Source organism: Mytilus californianus, unplaced genomic scaffold (genome assembly GCF_021869535.1).
Source record: "Mytilus californianus isolate M0D057914Y unplaced genomic scaffold, xbMytCali1.0.p SCAF_4, whole genome shotgun sequence".
Lineage (NCBI taxonomy): Eukaryota > Metazoa > Mollusca > Bivalvia > Mytilida > Mytilidae > Mytilus > Mytilus californianus.
In genome coordinates, this window is record NW_026262690.1 from 64,357,411 (window position 1) to 64,380,382 (window position 22,972).

At 36.1% G+C, this 22,972-nt stretch overlaps 2 long non-coding RNA genes across 14 annotated transcripts; one reads left to right on the forward strand and one right to left on the reverse strand.

Annotated features, from left to right (window-relative positions):
* The first annotated feature begins 3,871 nt into the window (after window positions 1-3,871).
* Window positions 3,872-11,756, forward strand: LOC127738335 (uncharacterized). 2 transcript variants are annotated; one of them, XR_008000001.1, is made up of 3 exons: window positions 3,872-3,963; window positions 4,243-4,483; window positions 11,337-11,756. It is a non-coding gene; the product is annotated as an uncharacterized LOC127738335 (long non-coding RNA). The 2 variants fall into 2 exon arrangements; XR_008000002.1 differs by having other exon boundaries at window positions 3,878-3,979.
* LOC127738333 (uncharacterized) lies at window positions 11,602-13,000 on the reverse strand. 12 transcript variants are annotated; one of them, XR_008000000.1, is made up of 5 exons: window positions 12,863-13,000; window positions 12,543-12,670; window positions 12,222-12,477; window positions 11,968-12,030; window positions 11,602-11,840 (listed from the first exon to the last, which is right to left on the reverse strand). It is a non-coding gene; the product is annotated as an uncharacterized LOC127738333 (long non-coding RNA). The 12 variants fall into 12 exon arrangements; XR_007999997.1 differs by having other exon boundaries at window positions 11,968-12,093; XR_007999998.1 differs by having other exon boundaries at window positions 11,904-12,093.
* Between the last annotated feature and the right edge of the window lie 9,972 nt (window positions 13,001-22,972).

Here is a 22,972-nt window from a genome sequence, read left to right on the forward strand (position 1 = left end):
TTACTTGTTTTCTGAAAACTGGTTATCTGCATATTATTTTATCATTTCTACATCTATATAATTGTCCTTTAAACTTGCATATAAAGTGCATTTAACTTTTCGTAAATGTATTTCAACAGCTCTTCCTAAAAATGAATTTCTTGCATAGACCATTAACTTTGAGAATATATTTGCTTTAACTTTTTTATTTCTATTCATAGTGTCTTGGGCTGTTTTCGTCGTTTGTCTTACCAACAAAACACAAGCATTACATCCAGTTTGGAAATAAGCTCTTTACACTATGAATTAAAAAGAGATGTGAAGTATAGGACAATGAAACAGCATTTCAATAAAGAAAAAAACACATATGCATGCATACACACACTACCAGAAAAAACTTCGCTGATGCATGATTATTCTTGACTTGCAAGACAAGAATTAGACCTCATTTAAATCCTTATGCATTCAACCTACGATGTGACCTCAGTTAGAGATTGCTGCAGATGTGCTCAGCAATTTCAGTAATTCGAAAGAATGTCAGCCAAAAATTGAAACTAGAAACCTCACCGAAAGTACGATTTCGTTGACTGATTCAAACAGGAGGGGGATGGGGGTACTAGGTTCGACTTGTATTTCTCAGTAAAAGAAAAGTAAAAACATAAGTAATATCATATCAGCAAAAGCTCTAAAAGTCCTAAATATTTTGTGAATTTGTTTATGGTTTTATTGATGTTAAACCACGTTCCTTTCATACATGGTGAATGTTTATTTATTAGTAAAGTACCAATATTTTAACGGACAGTAACCCGTAACAAATAATAAATCCTATAGTTTTTATTCAAGAAACAATTTAGAAAGACTTTAATGGGCAACCAAGAGATAATTTGATTACTTAAATTGCTCGAAGGTTTATCAAATAAATATGTTAAAGATTTATTGAGTTGTTCTATTGTTGACAATGTCTCTTTAACATTTAAGAGTGCATTCTACTCTGAAGCATTACTGTTCATAGGTAATTTTTCAATTCATTTAGTTATTCTTATCTTCTTTCACCTTAGTTTCTTATAAACTATTTTGATATTCGTTGTTATTTACATTCCTGCTTTGGCTTTGTCCTTATCCACAAACAATAAGCTCAATGGTCTCGTGTTAACGTGGTTGCTTCGGGTGAGAGAAATCATGGATTAGGCCCCTGAAAGTAAATATTGAACCCTTTCAAATTATGTAAAGTTCGTAATACGGAAGCGTATTAGCGCCACACAACTTTATTTTTTAATATTTCTTCCAATGTTTGCAAACCTTTGCGAAATAACCTTTGCGTTATAATGCAAACATATGCGAAATAACGCAAACCTTTTGCGTTATAACGCAAACATTTTGCGTTATAACGCAAACATTTGCGATATAACGCAAACCTTTGCGAAATAACGCAAACATTTGCTTTATTATATTTCTTATTTAAGATTCAAAGGAAGCAGCAGTTATAAATGGAGGAGGCTGCATATATTAAAATTTATCCCCCTTTGTACTCATTGCAAAGTAAAATGCTTGAATATTTAGAACATATCATTGACTAATAATGAGTAGGATAATAGATATAAGAAGATGTGGCATGAATGTCAACATTTAAGAGTTCATTTTACTCTGAAGCATTACTGTTCATAGGTAATTTTTTAATTCATTTAGTTATTCTTATCTTCTTTCACCTTAGTTTCTTATAAACTATTTTGATATTCGTTGTTATTTACATTCCTGCTTTGGCTTTGTCCTTATCCACAAACAATAAGCTCAATGGTCTCGTGTTAATGTGCTTGCTTCGGGTGAGAGAAGTCATTGATTAGGCCCCTGAAATTGCAATAATAGTAAAATATTGAACCCTTCCAAATTTATGTAAAGTTCGTAATACGGAAGCGTATTAGCGCCACACAACTTTATTTTTTAATATTTCTTCCAATGTTTGCGTTATAACGCAAACCTTTGCGATATAACGCAAACCTTTGCGAAATAACGCAAACATTTGCTTTATCTTATTTCTTTTTTAAGATTCAAAGGTAGCAGCAGTTATAAATGGAGGAGGCTGCATATATTAAAATTTATCTCCCTTTGTACTCATTGAAAAGTAAAATGCTTGAATATTTAGAAAATATCATTGACTAATAATGAGTAGGATAATAGATATAAGAAGGTGTGGCATGAATGTCAATGAGACAACTCTCCATTCAAGTAACAATTTCTAAAAGTAAACCATTATAGGTCAAAGTACGGTCTTCAACACGGAGCCTTGGCCCATACCTAACAGCAAGCTATAAAGGGTTCCAAAAATTATATACATTATAATACATGTATGTATATTTTACAAAGAAAATTGAGTAAATTGAAGTTATATCGAAGAATATAAAAAATCAACTCTGCTAATACAGCTATAGCCAAATATAAATATACTTCCACAGTAAGCTCTCGTTTGAGGATTGTGTAAGGTTGGTTAGATCCAAACAAGCTATCTTTTTGCAATAAAATGAAGATGTTTCGTTATTAAAATTATGTTCTTTCCATTCAAATTTCTACCCAAGCATCTTAAAAGTCACTTCACTAGATTGAAATGAAAATTCTATGACTTTCTATTTCTATTGAGATTTAGAAAAACGATTTCTTGCATCAAAATTTAAAAAAAAAATATTTCTTTATTAACAATTCATTTTAAAGCAGAAAGATCAGTGTGTGTATTTGACTTGCACAAATGTATGACATTATTTTTGCTCTTTCAATTAAAATATGCCTATACCATATCTATTTTCTTGTTAAATTATATACTTTTCTGATGCACACATCATTCTTAATTTATGTATAATGGCACTTCAAGTATTCCCTTATTCCTATGCATAATTTTTATAATGATTTGGCCTTGTATTTATGGTTCTTTTCTTATCTAAAATCACAACCGAAATTAATGGCAGACGAACATATATACAAAACTTAATGAATAATTGAAATCAAGATGTTTGCGTTATTTCGCAAAGGTTTGCGTTATATCGCAAAGGTTTGCGTTATTTCGCAAATGTTTGCGTTATTTCGCAAATGTTTGCGTTATAACGCAAAGGTTTGCGTTATTTCGCAAAGGTTTGCGTTATAAGGCAAACATAGGAAGAAATATTAAAAAAAAAGTTGTGTGGCGCTAATACGCTTCCGTAAAGTTGAGTGATGCATGAATAAGTTCATATAATCTGGACACTTTAATGCAGAAAGGTCACTTGTGATGTCACTATGATGGCATATACATGTCAAAATTGACAAATTTGACTTAAAATGGCTATTTTACACATATTGTTTTGAATACAATAGATGTGAGCCAAGACTTTACCCAAAAAGGTATTTCCTAAGCAAAAAACTATCTTGTAGCAAAATATAATTTTCGGGTAAAGCCTTGCCTATGTAGGGGAAATTAAGGACAAGATCTCAGAATGAGGCAATCAGTTTTGACAGGTTTTTTTTCTCAGTTTTGACCTAAATTCAATAAGTTTGAATGGCTACTGCAAATATACAAGGACAAAATTCAATATATAAACAATGATGTCTGACAGATGTCTGACTGATGGCTTCTTTTATTTTTTTTTTTTATTCAAGGAGCCAAAAAAGTTGCAACAATATTCCTTCTCCTTTGCAAACTATTAAAGCCAGAGTTAAATGAACAAAATCCGATTACTCTAAATAATGGTAAATATAGATATCGGATTAGAAATCACCAATAAAACACAGACTAATCTTAAACCTTTCGGAATTTTGGGTCCTTCTTGTTCTTCAACTTCGTACTTTACACTGAGAAAGCCACGGATCAGTTCTGCGCCTCCTTCCATATGACGTAATGGACATGAATTCAAGGGCGACAATCGCGAATTTTACATAGACGGCGACAGTATCGCGCCATCTCGGTCGTAACTGACACGTTACCAAATTTCTGTTTTATTATCACAGAAACATTATTTACAGGTATAGTTGATTAATAGTGAGTCGATTTGATTACACTTTTGCACAGAATGATCTACATTAGGAATGAAGAAAATGTCAACTTATCATTCAGCTTTTTGTTAAATTAAAAGTTTGCCGACGTGGACTACTTGGCTGCGGTTTTCGTTATTTTCACCCGGGTATTTTTTTTCTGTATAATGCATTACGAAAGCGTTTTTTTGTGGATAGTATTAAATTAGTTGTAAGATCAAGCAGTGATTGCAGAATTGATTTAAATATTGCTGTATATTTTTGTTACAGAGAGAGACGTGGTAAACTTGGTAAAAAGTATCCCATCTAGAAATTTTCAGGATGGATCCTCATGTTATCATTATAGGTATTGTTGCCTTTGTTGTCTCTGCTATGATGATATATCTAATATCTGCATTTGGATTCAAAGAGAAGTCGTATGAGGAGGCTGTAGCTGAACAGAAGGAGAGACTAGAAGCTGAGCAAGATAAGGTTAAAAAAGAGAAGAAAGCCAAGAAAGAAAAGTTGGCAGGTATGTTTTAGTCCCGGTGCGTCATGCTTCGGAGGATATGATAATGTTCTCTGTCTGTCCATAACACATCAATACTTAGAGACCATTCGCCATAAAGCTTTCATACTTGGTAGGAATATTTGTCGTCATATTATCTTGAACATGCATCAGTTGCTTTTACCATTTTTATACGACCGCAAAAAATTTTGCGGTCGTATATTGGTATCACTTCGTCGTCGTCGGCGGCGGCGGCGGCGTCAGCGTTGTCCGAAGACATTTGGTTTCCGGACAATAACTTTAGTATAAAGCCACACCAAATTAATTTCTAGTTCTTCGGACTCTTTCCTTTCAAAAAGGGTAGCGAGAGAGCGAAATTTTTTTATTTGTTCTTTTTTTTTTTTTTACCAAAATTTTATTTTTGGCAGGCGAAACAATTTTCTACTAGCGAGGGATATTATTTTTTAAATAATTTAAAAAAAAAAATTCTGAAAAGAATTTTAAGCGAGCGAGCGATTAGAAATTTACATCGTTTCGATGCTTGATATTTTATATATCTCATATCCTAGTTCTTATATTACCCTACTTTGCTTCTCAATTTGTTCTCTGACACCCAGTTTAATCTTGTCTCAACATTTCCAAGTATAAAATGGTAAACTTTTAGCAAAACCTACAACTTCTTGTAGTCCGATCAAATAAATATGATCCTACTAAACAAAGTCAAAGTCAAAGAGTCAAAGATTTTATTGATATAAAATCCAAAATATGGATTGTCATCAACACACAAAGAACAAACATTAATCATTACAATCAATTATATAACAATACAGAACATAAAAAGAAAAGTGCAACAGCTTTGAACAGCATTGTATGCGCTTTCAAATAACAATAATCAAAGCATTAATGCATGTATAAAGCTTGTATATGCAACCATAAATATTTCATATACAACAAGCTGAAAATAAGTAAAGGGCTGTCATTCAAAAACCGCTCGAATGTATGCCATTCAAATGATCCCGTCAGATGCAATATGCTAACTTAACAAATGGAACATTTCAATAAATTCCACTTAGTCATTACATTCTCTTTTAATAGTTTTATTCTTATGCATGTTATATTGCATAATTTAAATCTTTCAATTCGGTGGCGTCGTCGCTTTGTTTGAACTTGATCTTGATTTTGAAAATTACACGGTGAAACATTCAAGGATATTACTACACCACGCGTGAGTCAAGTAATTTACTTAAGTGGAACCCCTTACAATATCACTGAAATTTTTAGCTGGTTTTTCTGCTGTTTGAATCTTGATGAAAATGTTCGGTAGTAGTAGGTCCCAATCTTTAATTGTGTTTAGTATGAAGCTGAATTTTAATGTGTCCGCTTTTGTTTGCAGTCTCTGGAAATGTTGCCCGTAACGCATGTCAATTGTCATGCATGTTCTTGCCAATCTTCGTTGTCACCTAGATGTTTTTTTTTTTCAGTTGTAAGATGGCTTGACCGTGTATACCTTTGCAGAACAGAATAAGTCTGCTTTGGGTTCGACGATCTTTTAGGGATGGTAGTTGAACTTGCAGCTGGTCTAAAAATTGCTGTCATACTTCCTGGGTCGTAATTGTAGATTAATCATAACGTTTGTGGTCTTCCTTGCACGGAGCACAGCTGAACTACCAACAACAGAAAAATTTTACCGTTTTATTTAATTTTTAGATGTCAATGTCTTTGTCTGTATGAAGTAACTTTCAAACGCACAACTGATTAAAATTTTTGTTTCATAGATTTAGAGACGGACGCGCGCGGTTTTTTTAAAAAAAAGTACTTTTTTCTGTTCGACCTTTCATAACACGCGGGGAATCCGACGTACGAGGTATTAATTCGGCGTGGCCTGTGTAAATAGAAATCTATAGATTTTAACACAAGGTTTGAAACCACAAAAGGGAGGTTGGGATTGATTTTGGGGGTTATGGTCCCAACCGTTTAGGAATTAGGGGCAAAAAAGGGGCCAAAATAAGCATTTTTCTAGTTTCCAGACAATAACTTGTGGAACAGTGTACGGATCTCTGTTCAGGGTTGGACCTCTGCGGTCGTATCCAGCTGCGCTTGGCAAAGCAATTTATTACGGGAGTTTTGGGACTTTGACATTTTTTTTAGTATTGTAAGGACACCTTGTGAAAACATATCCTCTGAGTCAATTCTAGAGAAAGCTCTCATATGTGGTTGGGTCCTGAAATTGGTTTTCGTTCTCTAACTTTGTTTGCCTCAACCAAATGTTATGAAACTTATACACAATGCTTATCACCAAAAAACGCAGATCAAGTTTGAATTTGGTTGGCATCACTTTTACCTTTCAAGAGTTATGCTCCTTTACAAATGGAAAAATTGCTGAATTTTTCGTTTCCTCTCTCTAACTTAAGTTTGCCTCAACCAAATGTTATGAATCTTATACACAATGCTTATTACCACAAAAAAACTGTTCAAGTTTGAATTTTGGTGGCGTCACTTTTATGGTTCTAGAGTTATGCCCCTTTAAAAATGGAAAAATTGCTGAATTTTTCGTTTCCGTTCTCTAACTTAAGTTTGCCTCTTTCAAATGTTATGAAACTTATTCACATGCTTATTACTAGCAAACTCCGATCAAGTACGAATTTGGGTAGCCTCACTGCTACTGTTCTTGAGTTATATCCCTTTATAACGTTGTATGCAAGCGGGGTATCATTTGTGTCCCATGGACACATTCCCCATTTATTTAAATTTTGTTACAATAACACCTTGTGAATGCAACTTGTTTGCTATCATGTGTATTTGACCACATTATACTGTCATTTTGATTTGACAATTTTTATAGGAGTTATGGGGTTTTTACCATATTTTCACTGTCGCAACCACAATGACACACAATTATACATCTTGCTATGGTGTTGCAATCTTATTTTATACATTTTCAGGATAAAGTCTTCAAGATCCAAAAGTATTTGCACCTACAATAATCTACTGTTTTGCAAAAAAAAAATCTTTAATGAAAAAAGATTTCAAATATCTCCTACATGTACATGAACATTGTAATTCCGTACTGTAAGATACAATGAATCATAAACTATACACTTACATTAAACTTTAAATCTATCTTTAGTTTCTGTACATACTTTCATATTTTCAGCTTTCAGGTCATATATATATCTGTGTCCACATGTGGACACAATCCACATTTTTTTCTCTCAGATCGTTGGGACAAGTTGTGCTAGAGACTGCGTCCAAATCCAAATATATTTTTGCACAAATGTATTACACAACATATTACTATGTCCTTTAAGCACCTGCCCTTGGTGACTCTTGCATTTATATAACTACATACTAATCTTATTTATGTGCATTAGCCACGAGGAGGACTATAATATAGTAAAAAAAATTTAGTATTAGTTTATTCTTGTGTTGTAAAGTGTTTAAGTATTCATATTTTTGTGTATTGGCTTGAGTGTCCTTTAAGCACCTGCCCTTGGTGACTCCTGCATATTAACAACAATACTATTTGTTCATATGCATCAGCCACGAGGAAGGACTTAACTCAAAAAGCAATTTTTTTTTTTTTTTAATTTTTTTTTTATAATGGATGTGATGCAGCTTCTGGTATATGGTCAATAAACACTAAGCATACTGTTTTAACTGACTATATATATTATTAACTCAAATTATATTTCATGTTTTTCAATTGTTTTTTCTTATTATTAATCTATTACCAAACAGAAAACAATAAACTTGTGGGAAAGATGGTATATCGCAAACATGAGGTGCAAAAATTTGTACACCATATCCGGATTTCGACAATTAATATCTCTTCAGTGATGTTAGAAATCGAAACAGTATTTGGAAGGCCATACAATTTACCTCAATTTAGGATAGACTCTTGAATTTTGAAAGAGTCAAAATAGGATGAACGGATCGTAAAAACCCGAAGGCAAATATAATACAAGCCCAAACAAAAAAATATAAACAAGTCTAAATTAAAAACAACGTTCAAACCTATGATTGCGTTGGATAAAAACTGCAATTTTTATACGTGTGCATGCAAAACAAATTTCTTTTAGAGGGGTCTAAATACAGCACAAACAACATTTTTCAAAAGACCAAATAAGTGAAAAGGTATATTTTAACAAGAAATGATTGTAACAGGATTCTGTTACGAAGTCTCCCAAACGAAACTCCCATAATTCGTAATTCCCCGGGTCGCCTGACATTGAACAAAGTCCAGTGAAAATTGGTTTGGTCCAGTAAAGTTATATGCATTAGTGATGCCTGGGGACTAACCCTGTATATCATTCAAATCATCTTGGCATGACAAACCAGAATATATATGGTTTAGGGGTGGGGATCTCGACCATTTACAAGATACTAGAACATTGGGGATTGGGGAACCCCTGGGACTGACCGTATACGTCATTCAAATGTTCGAGACATGATGAACAGGAATATATATGGTTTAGGGGTGGGGATCTCGACCATTTACAAGATATTAGAACTTTCTCAAATGGCAGGGGGTCGGGATGACCCCTGGGGACTAACCCTGTATATCATTCAAACCATCTTGGTATGACAAACCAGAATATATATGGTTTAGGGGATGGGATCTTGACCACTTACAAAGATATTAGAACTTTCTTAAATAGCAGAGGTGGGGGGTGACCCCTGGGGACTAACCCTGTATATCATTCAAACCATCTTCGCATGACAAACCAGAATATATATGGTTTAGGGGTGGGGATCTTGACCACTTACAAGATATTAGAACTTTCTTAAATGGCAGGGGGTGGGGGTGACCCCTGGGGACTAACCCTGTTTTTCATTTGATGTGCTTTATCATGAGAAACCAGAATATATATGGTTTAGGGGTGGAGATCTCCACCATTTACAAGATATTAGAACTTTCTCAAATGGCAGGGGGTCGGGATGACCCCTGGGGACTAACCCTGTATATCATTCAAACCATCTAAGCATGACAAACCATAATATATATGGTTTAGGGGTGGGGATCTTGACCACTTACAAGATATCAGAACTTTCTTAAATGGCAGGAGGTGGGGGTGACCCTGGGGACTAACCCTGTATTTCATTTGATGTGCTTTATCATGACAAACCAGAATATATATGGTTTAGGGGTGGGGATCTCGACCATTTACAAGATATTAGAACTTTCTCAAATGGCAGGGGGTCGGGATGACCCCTGGGGACTAACTCTGTATATCATTCAAACCATATTAGCATGACAAACCAGAATATATATGGTTTAGGGGTGGGGATCTCGACCATTTACAAGATATTAGAACTTTCTTAAATGGCAGGGGGTGGGGGTGACCCCTGGGGACAAACCCTGTATTTCATTTAATATGCTTTATCATTTAGAACATTTTCAAATAAAAAGATTGTGTCTATCACAAACGGTTTTCAATTTATACTCATTTGAAAATTAAAAAAAATAAAATCCCATAGGGTTCTATAGAAAAACCCTCCTTTCTTTTTGCCCATCAAAGTACCCCTTTATAAACCCCATTGCACAAACAAAACCCTATCTGATGAGTTAAGCCTTTTTCAACTGATTTTTATGGTTTGTTCTTATGTTGTACTGTTACACTACTGTCCCAGGTTAGGGGAGGGTTGGCGCCTTCAAGCGAGTTTAACCCCGCCACATTCTGCATGTGCCTGTCCCAAGTCAGGAGCCTGTTATTCACTGGTTGACAATGTGGATTGGGCTATGTTCATTGTTGAAGGCTGTGCGGTGACCTAAATTTGTTAATTTCTGTGTCATTTGGTCGTCTCATTTGCAATCATACCACATCATCTTATTTTTATATTCAAACAATAAAAACAAGGTAACAGAATGATTAACTTACGCCAGTCTAGTATGGAGATGATGCTTCTCTTCTCCTGCACATTGATTAAAACTTTGTATTCTCTTGTTTGTTTAATTTAGTGCAATGATTTACTGTGTTAGTGCTCTGTTTTAATGTCAATTTAGTGTACTTTTTGGTGCTTTGTTTCAATGAATATGTAGTGTAATTGAAAATTTAGTGCTTTGTTTCAAAGAATAATTACTTCAATTGTAATATATCTATATTACAATTGATATTATTTACTTGTATATATTAATGTTTTTACCTAAATAATTTCAATTACTTGTGAATAACATTGTGCCTATAAATTTATTTTGTGCTTTTAAAAAATATTATTTTACAAAATGTGCTATGAAATTATTAAATAAAATATTGTAAAAGGAACTTTTTTTTTAATTTTCCACAAGATTTACCTGGATTTACCTTGGTTCATTAGTTTAGTGTTGTTACAACATAATCCTACATAATCCCATTGTTAACATAAAAATTCTGGGAACTCCAACATAAAATTTTACTATTTTACCTATAAAATTTTACTATTTTACCTATAAAATTCAAATGTAGGAATAGCCAGAATAAACCATTAATAAATACATAGAATAATGTCTTTGAGCATATATTTGTAGTTGTATCATGATTATGCCCCTTTTCTCCTTAAGACATATCATATAAAGTCATTAACATAGATGATTTATTTACATCCTTAGTCTTAAGTCTTTTTGTTTATTCTATTAAAGCTTATTTACTTTTGTTTATTTACTATTACAATAACATTTATTTCAGTTTAATACAAATGATGATAACAAATATATTTTAAAAAGTCTAAGTGAAATTAGAAATATTCAAATTGAAATGTGAAACTTGTCGTTATTGTTGGAATGCATTATAAAAAATCAGTAGACAATTAAAATATGACTATAATTTCATACAGGGTTACTAATACTGGCTTAATTAGATGTTGAAAATAATTCTTAATTATGTATCTCTTATATTTACAGATAACAATAGGAACGAAGAAGAGCTTGGAACATTTCAGTTTGGGAATTAATGAAACAGAGGACTTTTTAATATTAATGCCTCTTATATTTTAAGATATATTATTATTGCAGTTTTTATTTACATCCAAAGTCTTAAGTATTTTTGTTTATTTTCTAGAAGCTTATTTATTTTTACTTATTTAAATTTTTATTTACATATGTTTCATTTTTACATTAATTTTATATTTTTCATCCTTTAATTAACCTTTTTTTCCCTTAACATATATTTGTTTTTAAATATACACTCAGCTACATTTATCATTTTCAGCAGATCCTATTTGATGAAACAAGACCAAAAGGTACTCCTTCAAGGATATAAATTCTTGACTAACTTTTTCTTGTTGACAATCAGTTGAAAAAAAAATTTGACAAATGAGGATGTGCACGTCAACGATAAAAATGTAAAATATTCTGAATGTCACTGTTGGCGATTTTTTTCCTGCAAGGAAAGACTACTGTTTAATTCTGTAATTGTAAATGCTAGTCATTTGGTGTTGTTGGGGAAAGACGGTATTGCACCCTAAGTACCTATAATTGTGAATGCTAGTCATTCTGTGTTGTTGGGGGAAAGACGGTATTGCACCCTAAGTACCTATAATTGTGAATGCTAGTCGTTCTGTGTTGTTGGGGAAAGACGGTATTGCACCCTAAGTACCTATAATTGTGAATGCTAGTCGTTCTGTGTTGTTGGGGAAAGACGGTATTGCACCCTAAGTACCTATAATTGTGAATGCTAGTCGTTCTGTTTTGTTTGGGGAAAGACGGTATTGCATCCTAAGTACCTATAATTGTGAATGCTAGTCGTTCTGTTTTGTTTGGGGAAAGACGGTATTGCATCCTAAGTACCTATAATTGTGAATGCTAGTCGTTCTGTTTTGTTTGGGGAAAGACGGTATTGCACCCTAAGTACCTATAATTGTGAATGCTAGTCGTTCTGTTTTGTTTGGGGAAAGACGGTATTGCACACTAAGTACCTATAATTGTGAATGCTAGTCGTTCTGTTTTGTTTGGGGAAAGACGGTATTGCACCCTAAGTACCTATAATTGTGAATGCTAGTCGTTCTGTTTTGTTTGGGGAAAGACGGTATTGCACACTAAGTACCTATAATCGTGAATGCTAGTCGTTCTGTTTTGTTTGGGGGAAAGACGGTATTGCATCCTAAGTACCTATAATTGTGAATGCTAGTCGTTCTGTTTTGTTTGGGGAAAGACGGTATTGCACCCTAAGTACCTATAATTGTGAATGCTAGTCGTTCTGTTTTGTTTGGGGAAAGACGGTATTGCATCCTAAGTACCTATAATTGTGAATGCTAGTCGTTCTGTTTTGTTTGGGGAAAGACGGTATTGCACACTAAGTACCTATAATTGTGAATGCTAGTCGTTCTGTTTTGTTTGGGGAAAGACGGTATTGCATCCTAAGTACCTATAATTGTGAATGCTAGTCATTCTGTGTTGTTTGGGGAAAGACGGTATTGCACCCTAAGTACCTATAATTGTGAATGCTAGTCATTCTGTGTTGTTTGGGGAAAGACGGTATTGCACCCTAAGTACCTAGAATTGTGAATGCTGGTCATTCCATATCTGTATGATACAAAAGGACATTGTCTCATCGGCAATCATACCACATTCTTTATTTTTATATAGAATATTGAAAAGGACTTTTGTTACTTTCTTATTTTAAATAATAAATATGTTAAAGGTTGATAATGTAGCTGGTGTCTTTTTTTCTTTCATTTTTTTTTTCAATTTGTTTTCCTCTTTTGTTTATTAGTTTAATAAAAATTGAATCTTATGTATGCTTTAGTGTTCTATTTGGATAAACTAAGTATTAACAAGTAATTTCAATCGTCAATATCCAAACCATCCACCGAGACCATTGTATAAATGGTGAAATAATCAGTGCAAAATAGTTGTATCCAATGTTCAGCCTGATTGATTTTCCAATTTGTTTTTCATTGATAATCTATCAAAATTAATGGTCATTTCATTACCTTAATACATCCTGTTGGAAAGATGCGTGGTTCCGTCTTCAGGTGAGTCCTCCTTCCACGGCTGTTTCGGCGCTGTCCACTACAACCTCCAGAGGTGCGCCGACTGGGGTGATCAAGTCCCAGCCCGAAACCACATGGCTATCCATCCCTGCCTCTACACTTTACTGCTTCCACTGCTCAGACCTTTTCCTCCACAGCCACATTGATGATGTCTCTGCCTCTTTGCACAAGTTAACAATCAGCTTACTTCTTTCCCCTCCAACAATTCAAAGTGCTCTTAATGCCCTCCACATAGACTGTCCAACAAACCCTCTGCTTCCCACTTCCACTGGAAATAACCAAACCCTCCATCCATTATCTCTACATTCTGCAAGTAGGTCTTGATACTTCAATCTCTTTCTTTCGTTGGCATCATCTATTCTTTCTTCCCATGGCACGGTTAGTTCCGCAGGATTGCCTGTTTTGTTGAGGCTGACCAAATGACGATGTCAGGTCTCTGGTTTGTTACTGCAATCTGTGGCGGGAATTGTAACTTCTGCTTCAGATCCACCAACATTTGCCAATCAGTTGCTGTTCCCAGTAAGCCACTTCCTTCCACACTCATCTTCTGTCCTTTCTCTCCTTCCTTAACAAAATTGACAAAAGTCAGGCCTTCCTTGTTTTTTCTTGGCTTCCTGATGTTTCTCTCTAGGGTGTCTGCTAGTGTCCCTAATACCTTGTCATGTCGCCATGTATACCTCCCGTCTTTCAAAGCACTCGAGCATGAAGATAACATATGCTCAAAGTTTGCTGGCTTACTGCAAAGAACACACTTTGGGTCATCTATCAATCCCCATATTGCTAGATTTGTTGGGCTTGGCAATACATCATATACTGACTTCAGCTTGAATTGCAACCTATGTTGCTCCATCTCCAGATCTCATTCCATCCTAACTTCTGCTGCCTTGCTCCTTCCCAGTTTAACCAGCTTCCTTGTTTCTTCATACTCACTGCCTTTACCATTCTACTTTCTTCTTCCATTGATCGTACCTCTTTCTGTACCAGGTGTCTTTTTTCCTCCACTGTTGCTGTTCTCCATTTTGCTGTAGGTGTAACATCCAGCCCCTGTCTTCTAACTGCAACTCTGCCAACTATCTCACTGTGTTTCAATCGAAAATTCAGCATCTTCTTTTGTCTTCTTTGTCGACCACTTCCTTCCAGTTCTTATTTCTACTTTTGTTGACCGTACTTTCTCATCCCTGCTGTTTTTTAACATCAGATGTTGTCTAACCTTGGTCACCTTGAATTCCTCAGTGATTGACTTGAGTGGTAGCTGTAACTTGCTTCCTAAACTGTATAGGCCCACACTGCTAAAACTGCGTGGTACTCCAAGCCACCTACGTAAGTAACTGTTTGATATTCTTTCCATTCCCTCTACCGTTGTCATTGGTACATCATACACAAGAAGTGGCCACAGCAGCCTAGGCAATATCCCATGCTGGTAAATCATGCCTTGTATTTTCCTGGTAATCCGCTCTTATCTACTGCCTTTAACCAGTCGTCCAACTGCTTATATGTATTTTCCACATTCAACTTATCTGACAAGGTGTTGTTGAACCATTTTCCGAGGCACTTAACTGGCTTCTCTGAGACTTGGTATTATCTCGTCTCCTATTTTAAACCTTTCCTCCTTAACTTTACCATTCTTCACCACCAAACTTCTGGATTTGCTCGGCTTCACTTTCATTCTTGCCCAGGTGATCATCTTATCAAGCTCTTGTAATGTCCATCTGGCTTCAATCACTGTCTTTTTGCTTATTGTCATATCATCCATGAATGCCCTTCCTGGTGGTTGCCGTACTCCTGACTTCATCCATGGCCCTCTGCTCTTCTTCTCTACTAACTTCACAATCATATTCATTGCTGCTGAGAAAAGGATGACAGATATCGTGCATCATGTCACTATTCCCACTTCTAAACGTTGCCATGATGTTGTATAATCTCCAACGGTAAATCTCAGCTGTAGATGGTTGAAGTACTCTTTTATCAGCTGTCTTCTTCCGTCAGGTACATGGTATATTTCCAGCAACTCAACTAACTTGTGTGGTACTGTCCCATATGCATTCGCTAAATCCAACCAGACGACTGCGAGCTCTCCCTTTGAATCTTTCGCTTCTCGGATTATCTGTGATAATACGCTCGTGTGTTCAATACAGCCTGATACACCTGGTACCCCTCCTTTCTGTACTGCAATGTCAATGTAGTCGTTGCTCAGCATGTAGTTTGTCATCCTTTTGGCAAGAATAGCAAGAAATATCTTTCCTTCCACATTTAACAGTGAGATTGTTCTAAAATGTTTCAATGTCTCTGACTTCTCTTCCTTTGGTATAAAGCACCCTTCTGCCTTGTGCCAACTCTCTGCAAGTCGACCTCTTCTCCAAATGACCCTTATTAGTTTCCATAAACGTCTTGTAATTCTCTGACAGTTCTTGTATACTTTATATGGTACTCCATTTGGACCTGGTGCTGATGCTGCTCTTCCTTTCTTGATAACATCTACTACCTCTTTCAACTTTGGTGGTGATTCATCAAAAGCCTGCTCTGGATCGTCCGGGCGTATTAGTTGTTCTATCTCCGGTAGGTATTCTTCCCTTTTTGGATCACTGTGCATTTCTCTTAGATATTCTTCTACTTCCTCTTTACTGGCTTTCAGTTGTCCTGACCCTTTCTTCCCCAACAATCTTGATGTAAATTGGAAAGGATCTGATGTAAATTGAGCTCTTGCTTTCTCTCTCTTCTTTCTCCTTTTCCTAGTTCTCTCTGCTCTCCTTGCGATCTTGAGGTTCTTCCTGATGGTGTCCCTGAGTTCAGATAATGCTCGTTTTTCATCCTCTGATGCCTGATTATATCTTTTTTTAAGTTGCCTTAGGTCTTTCCTCATCTTTGCTATCTTGGATTCTCGTCTGTTCTTTTGACCCTCTCGCCTCACCACCTCTTTCTCATCTGCACCAAATCTGTCCATACCAATGTTGTAAATAAATGATGTCATCGATTCTATCTTCCTGTCTATGTTACCTGCTAATGTTGTGGTTAAAATTGCATCCACATCCTCATCAAACTGTTGCCATTCACTTTTACTTTTATTGTTGGGCCATTTTACTCTCTTTCTCCTTATGTTGTTCTTGCTTGTGTCTGATGTTCTTTTGGGCTCTTGTGGCTGTCTGTTGTTGTCTAAACCCTCCTGTTCCTGTTGATTCCTCTCTACCATGCTGTGCTCCTCATTGTTTAACACATGGAGGCTGTGGTCACTGTGGTTTGTATCCTGAACCACCTCCTCCTCCGTCTCACCAGGCTGCCCTGTGCGTTGTGTTATGCTCTGATTTGGCTTGCATTTCATCTTTCCCATATGTATCTTCAGACCACGTTGGTTCTTGCAAACTTTCCCACAGATGCATACATTTCCGTTGTTAAAATTCGTAGTCCTTGTTTGGTCCTGTGTCTTTTCCGGTGTTACCAATCCTGTAGGTTGCTCATCCTCCCCCGCTCTCGCACAACATTGGGGGTGTCTTATTATATATCGTTCCATAGCTAGATGAAAATGGGTTCTTCCTCACAGAAGATGTGCTTTGGCCTGCCAAGCCTCTGCACCCCTTGATCCCAGTCTCTCCTGAAAGTCTCCTGTCTCTCCAGGTTGTCACTGTTCTGTTCTCAGTTGTCATCCAGACTTTCCTGGCTGTCACTGGTTTCCCAGGTTAAATTACCTTAATACATCCTGTTGGAAAGATGCGTGGTTCCGTTTTCAGGTAAATCCTCCTTCCTCTGCTGTTTCGGCTGTCCACTACAACCTCCAGAGGTGCGCCGACTGGGGTGATCAAGTCCCAGCCCGAAACCACATGGCTATCCATCCCTGCCTCTACACTTTACTGCTTCCACTGCTCAGACCTTTTCCTCTACAACCACATTGATGATGTCTCTGCCTCTTTGCACAAGTTACCAATCAGCTTACTTCTTTCCCCTCCAACAATTCAAAGTGCTCTTAATGCCCTCCACATAGACTGTCCAACAAACCCTCTGCTTCCCACTTCCACTGGAAATAACCAAACCCTCCATCCATTATCTCTACATTCTGCAAGTAGGTCTTGATACTTCAATCTCTTTCTTTCGTTTGCATCATCTATTCTTTCTTCCCATGGCACGGTTAGTTCCAGGAGGATTGCCTGTTTTGTTTAGGCTGACCAAATGACGATGTCAGGTCTCTGGTTTGTTACTGCAATCTGTGGCGGGAATTGTAACTTCTGCTTCAGATCCTCCAACATTTGCCAATCAGTTGCTGTTCCCAGTAAGCCACTTCCTTCCACATTCTTCTTCTGTCCTTTCTCTCCTTCCTTAACAAAATTGACAAAAGTCAGGCCTTCCTTGTTTTTTCTTGGCTTCCTGATGTTTCTCTCTAGGGTGTCTGCTAGTGTCCCTAATACCTTGTCATGTCGCCATGTATACCTCCCGTCTTTCAAAGCACTCGAGCATGAAGATAACATATGCTCCAAGTTTGCTGGCTTACTGCAAAGAACACACTTTGGGTCATCTATCAATCCCCATGTTGCTAGATTTGTTGGGCTTGGCAATACATCATATACTGACTTCAGCTTGAATTGCAACCTATGTTGCTCCATCTTCCAGATCGCATTCCATCCTAACTTCTGCTGCCTTGCTCCTTCCCAGTTTAACCAGCTTCCTTGTTTCTTCATACTCACTGCCTTTACCATTCTACTTTCTTCTTCCATTGATCGTACCTCTTTCTGTACCAGGTGTCTTTTTTCCTCCACTGTTGCTGTTCTCCATTTTGCTGTAGGTGTAACATCCAGCCCCTGTCTTCTAACTGCAACTCTGCCAACTATCTCACTGTGTTTCAATCGTAACTCAGCATCTTCTATTGTCTTCTTTGTCGACCACTTCCTTCCAGTTCTTATTTCTACTTTTGCTGACCGTACTTTCTCATCCCTGCTGTTTTTTAACATCAGATGTTGTCTAACCTTGGTCACCTTGAATTCCTCAGTGATTGACTTGAGTGGTAGCTGTAACTTGCTTCCTAAACTGTATAGGCCCACACTGCTAAAACTGCGTGGTACTCCAAGCCATCTACGTAAGTAACTGTTTGATATTCTTTCCATTCCCTCTACCGTTGTCATTGGTACATCATACACAAGAAGTGGCCACAGCAGCCTAGGCAATATCCCATGCTGGTAAATCATGCCTTGTATTTTCCTGGTAATCCGCTCTTATCTACTGCCTTTAACCAGTCGTCCAACTGCTTATATGTATCTTCCACATTCACCTTATCTGACAAGGTGTTGTTGAACCATTTTCCGAGGCACTTAACTGGCTTCTCTGAGACTGTTGGTATTATCTCGTCTCCTATTTTAAACCTTTCCTCCTTAACTTTACCATTCTTCACCACCAAACTTCTGGATTTGCTCGGCTTCACTTTCATTCTTGCCCACTTTTAATATGGCATGTTTAATCACAAGTCAAGGATATGCATGCAATATATTGCATGGTCAAGTTTCAATGTATTACTGATATAGAGGCGGAAGATACAAAGGGACAATCAAACTTGCAAGTTGAAAACAACGGATAAAGCCATCACAAAAAAATAAAGATGACAAGACAAACATGTGTCTACTTTACAACATGGATCACTAAAGACTCTGAGCAAGATGAATCCCACAAAAATACAGGTGATCTCAGGTGCTCTGGATGAGAAAGCTGATCCTGCTCAACATTTAGTATTAAGAATGATGTGCCCAAGTGGTCTTTTCCTACATGTGATCGCATGATTTTGTAAAACCTTGGTTTTTTAATACTGTAAATTTACAAATTATTGTGTGTATTTATTATTGCTATATTTGAAGACTGAACTAAAATGCAAGTTTTAATATTGTTTCAGGAAAATCTGCACACAGATATATGAATATGATTAAGATATAGATCCTGTGTCCAAGCCTTGCTTTCTTGTAAGGAAAGCGTGGACATAGGATTTTTATTTTAATCAGATTGATAAGCTATCAGAATATAAGTTCTTTTTGATTGGATATTCACCCAGTCACATTATTGCATTAATAAAAAACTTCACAATCATTTCTGAATTTACAGTACCTAAAATGTCTACCATGAGAGACATGTAGAAATAATAGTGTGAAATAAGAGATGTGGGTTTAACACCAATTTCAATAATATAAAACAGGATCACCAAAATCAGCAAGACATATACAAGGTATCTTCAAGTTTGATCTTATAAGCAATTTGGCCTTTGTTTTATTCCCCTATTATTCATATACAGCTTTAACATGAATTGAGAGTTGTGTGTTCTTGGCTTTGAGTATTCCTGCTGATTGATTAAAACATTTTTTTTTCAATAGTAACACATGCTTTATACACCCCTAAAAATGAATGGTTTAGTGTCCAACAGGTTCCTTGATAAGGATAGGCACACATAAACAAATGTGGGAGTGTAACCTTCCCACTAGTCTGATACAGATTTGTTTAAACAACAAGAACAGACAATAAAAAATCAAATGGCAAAATCAAAAGCTCAAAGACATCAAACGAATGGATAACAACTGTCATATTCCTGACTTGGTACAGGCATTTTCTTATGTAGAAAATGGTGGATTAAACCTGGTTTTCGTTTTCTTGAAAGTAGGGAGAGGGGGGACCACCAGACAACTGAAATAATTATGAAATCCATTCATTCACAAAAAGGAAAATGGCGGGCTAGACAGAAGTGGGTAATGAACGCTCTTACATGAATGTCTTATATTGTGTACTTAATGCAAATTCATAAGGAATGGAGTACTGGGAGTTGAACTATATTGATATAGATAGAATATTTCGCCTGTAAATAGCAAGTATATACAAAAACGTGATAAATATTGATGAACTGACACTCTCTATTTTGTCACAAAATGGCGGAGACACCAAATCATGATGTAAACAATAGACTTGCCACATGTCATACACCTGTTGGGAATAGTATTCAACAGGCCCGACAAGTATTATATGGTCACAATATAACGTCCCATGTAACACACCAGCAGTCGTGGCTTCAAATGTACAACAAAAACTGTCTTTCTCTGACCAACCCTCCCCCCTAGACCCGAGACAGATGACCAACCTCGAGGCAGTATTAAATGATATATACTCAAAATTGCAAAACATAGACACTCTCCCAAACTTATTACAATCATTACCATCGATTGACGCAAGACTTGGTGGCATAGAAAATAGATTTTCTAGAATGGAGAATGAAATAGTGCAGATGAGAAATGATGTTAACAGACTTGAAAATAGGGTTAAGGGAACCGAATGTAATAATTCAGAATTAAATGAAAGATTAAACTATATCGAAATGGAACGAGATCACATTAAACAAGAAAATTTTGATTTAAGAGAAAGAGTTGTGGAGATGCAAGCAAGATCTATGAGGGAAAATCTTTTATTCGGGGGTATAGCGGAAGATACATGTGAAAAAGCGGACCCTGACAATATCCAAACTGAGTAAGTTCTCCAAAAATATATAAAGGAAAAGCTAAATATCCCTGACAATATCAACTTTCAGGTGGTTCATCGGCTACGTCCACGACAAGATGGTAAACCACGCACCATTGTTGCAAAGTTTGAGTGTAGGAAGGATCGTGATAGGGTATTGAAGGCTGCACACGACAATATAAGAGACACTCATTATAGCATCTATGGGCAATTTCCGAATGAAATTATGGAGCGTAGAAATATATTGTGGCCTATATTTAAGAGGGAACAACGAGCAGGTAGACGAGTCCGATTCAAGGAGGAAAAGCTTTATGTCGACGGACGAAGGATATTTCCACAAGATGTAGCATATCAAAACAACCGTCAAAATCATTCGGCCCCTAAAAAACAGATGCACAGAAATGATCAGCAAGACCCCCCTTTTCTGCTAAAACACGTTGGACCTCCTACTGGTGTAAATCAGCAACCAATTGTAAAGAATGGATAGGACAAGCATACAAGAGGACAGTCATCTCAGATTAAGTTATCTTGTCTAAATGTATGTGGACTTAAAAACAAGCTTAATTACCCTGAATTTCAGGAACTCATTAAATCTTATGATATTTTTGTATTCTGTGAATCAAAAACTGATGATTTAGATATTTTAAATGTTCCGAAAGGGTATGATTATTTTTCCAAAAACCGAAAAAAAATGATAGAAAATCTGGGGGGATAGTTGTTGTGTTTAAAAATTTATTAAAATCACTTTAGTTTCCTGTCTAGTGATTCGGAGTATGTTCTTTGGCTGAAATTTAACCTAGGACATGAACCAAATTTTCTACTTAGTTGTGTCTATATACCTCCTGAAAACTCGAGGTATTCCTCTGTAGAGGCATTTGATGAAGTAGAAAATGAGCTCATTTTTTTTCAAGAGGAAAATATTCATACTACCCTTATTGGTGACTTTAATGCCAGATGCGGCACAGGTATAGACTTTATATTTCCTAATGATGATTTAGCACAAATTTTGAGCCTTGATGGTGCAGATGTAATAGATAATTATTTTCATAGCTTCCAAAAACTGGTATTGATATCCCATTAGACAGAGCTAATGAGGATACAGGTAGATGTAATACATTTGGATCAAAACTATTAAGTTTTTGCAAAAATAATAACATGTTTATTTGCAATGGACGAGTGGGTTCAGATAAGGGGGTTGGTCGTGTTACGAGTAGTCAGACGAGTCTTATTGATTATTGTATTGTATCGCCAGATCTATTTCCACTTTTGTCGGAATTCGAGGTCATTGACTTTGACCCATTATACCCAGATGTTCATTGCAGGTTACATGTTATATTCTCAACAGGTGTTACAAATGATTTGCATAACAATGATTCTACTCCGAACACGGTAAATATACCTGTTCGATGACAATGAGATGAAAGATCAGTTTGTTAACATGGTTGAGGACAAACTCTCCACTGAAGATTTGTTCAAGAAACTTGTAACATTAAATGTTGAAAGTGACACGTTTCAATCAGATATTGACAATTTTGTAGATTTTTTTAACAGCATATTTATTGATTCAGCGCATAATTGTTTTGGTGATAAGGTAGTTCGATATAACCAGCCGAATAGGCAAAACAAGGTGTTTCAACCCTGGTTTGATAAAAATTGTCATCAAAAGAGATCTGAATTTCACAAGGCTAAGCGAAAACATTATCTTTCTAAAACAGATGAATCCCGAGCTGATTTGAAGTATCGCGCTCAGGCTTATAAGATTGCAATGGGCAAGGCTTTTAATGACTTTCAGTTTAGGGCAGAGAAAGACTTGCGCAGTGCATCTGAAGGCGAACCACGAGAGCTCTGGAATATTTTAAATAATTTGAATAAATCTACGTCAAAAAGAGATGAAATTGATCTCGATAACTTGTATGAGTATTTTAAGAATTTGAACATTGATAATCATCCAGATGATGATGATGATGACGAATTTATCTTGCCAAACTGTGATGATGATTTTGTAAATAATATACTCAATGGTGAAGTATCAAACGAAGAAATTTTGAATGCTGTGAAAAATTTAAAAAACAGCAAGGCCCC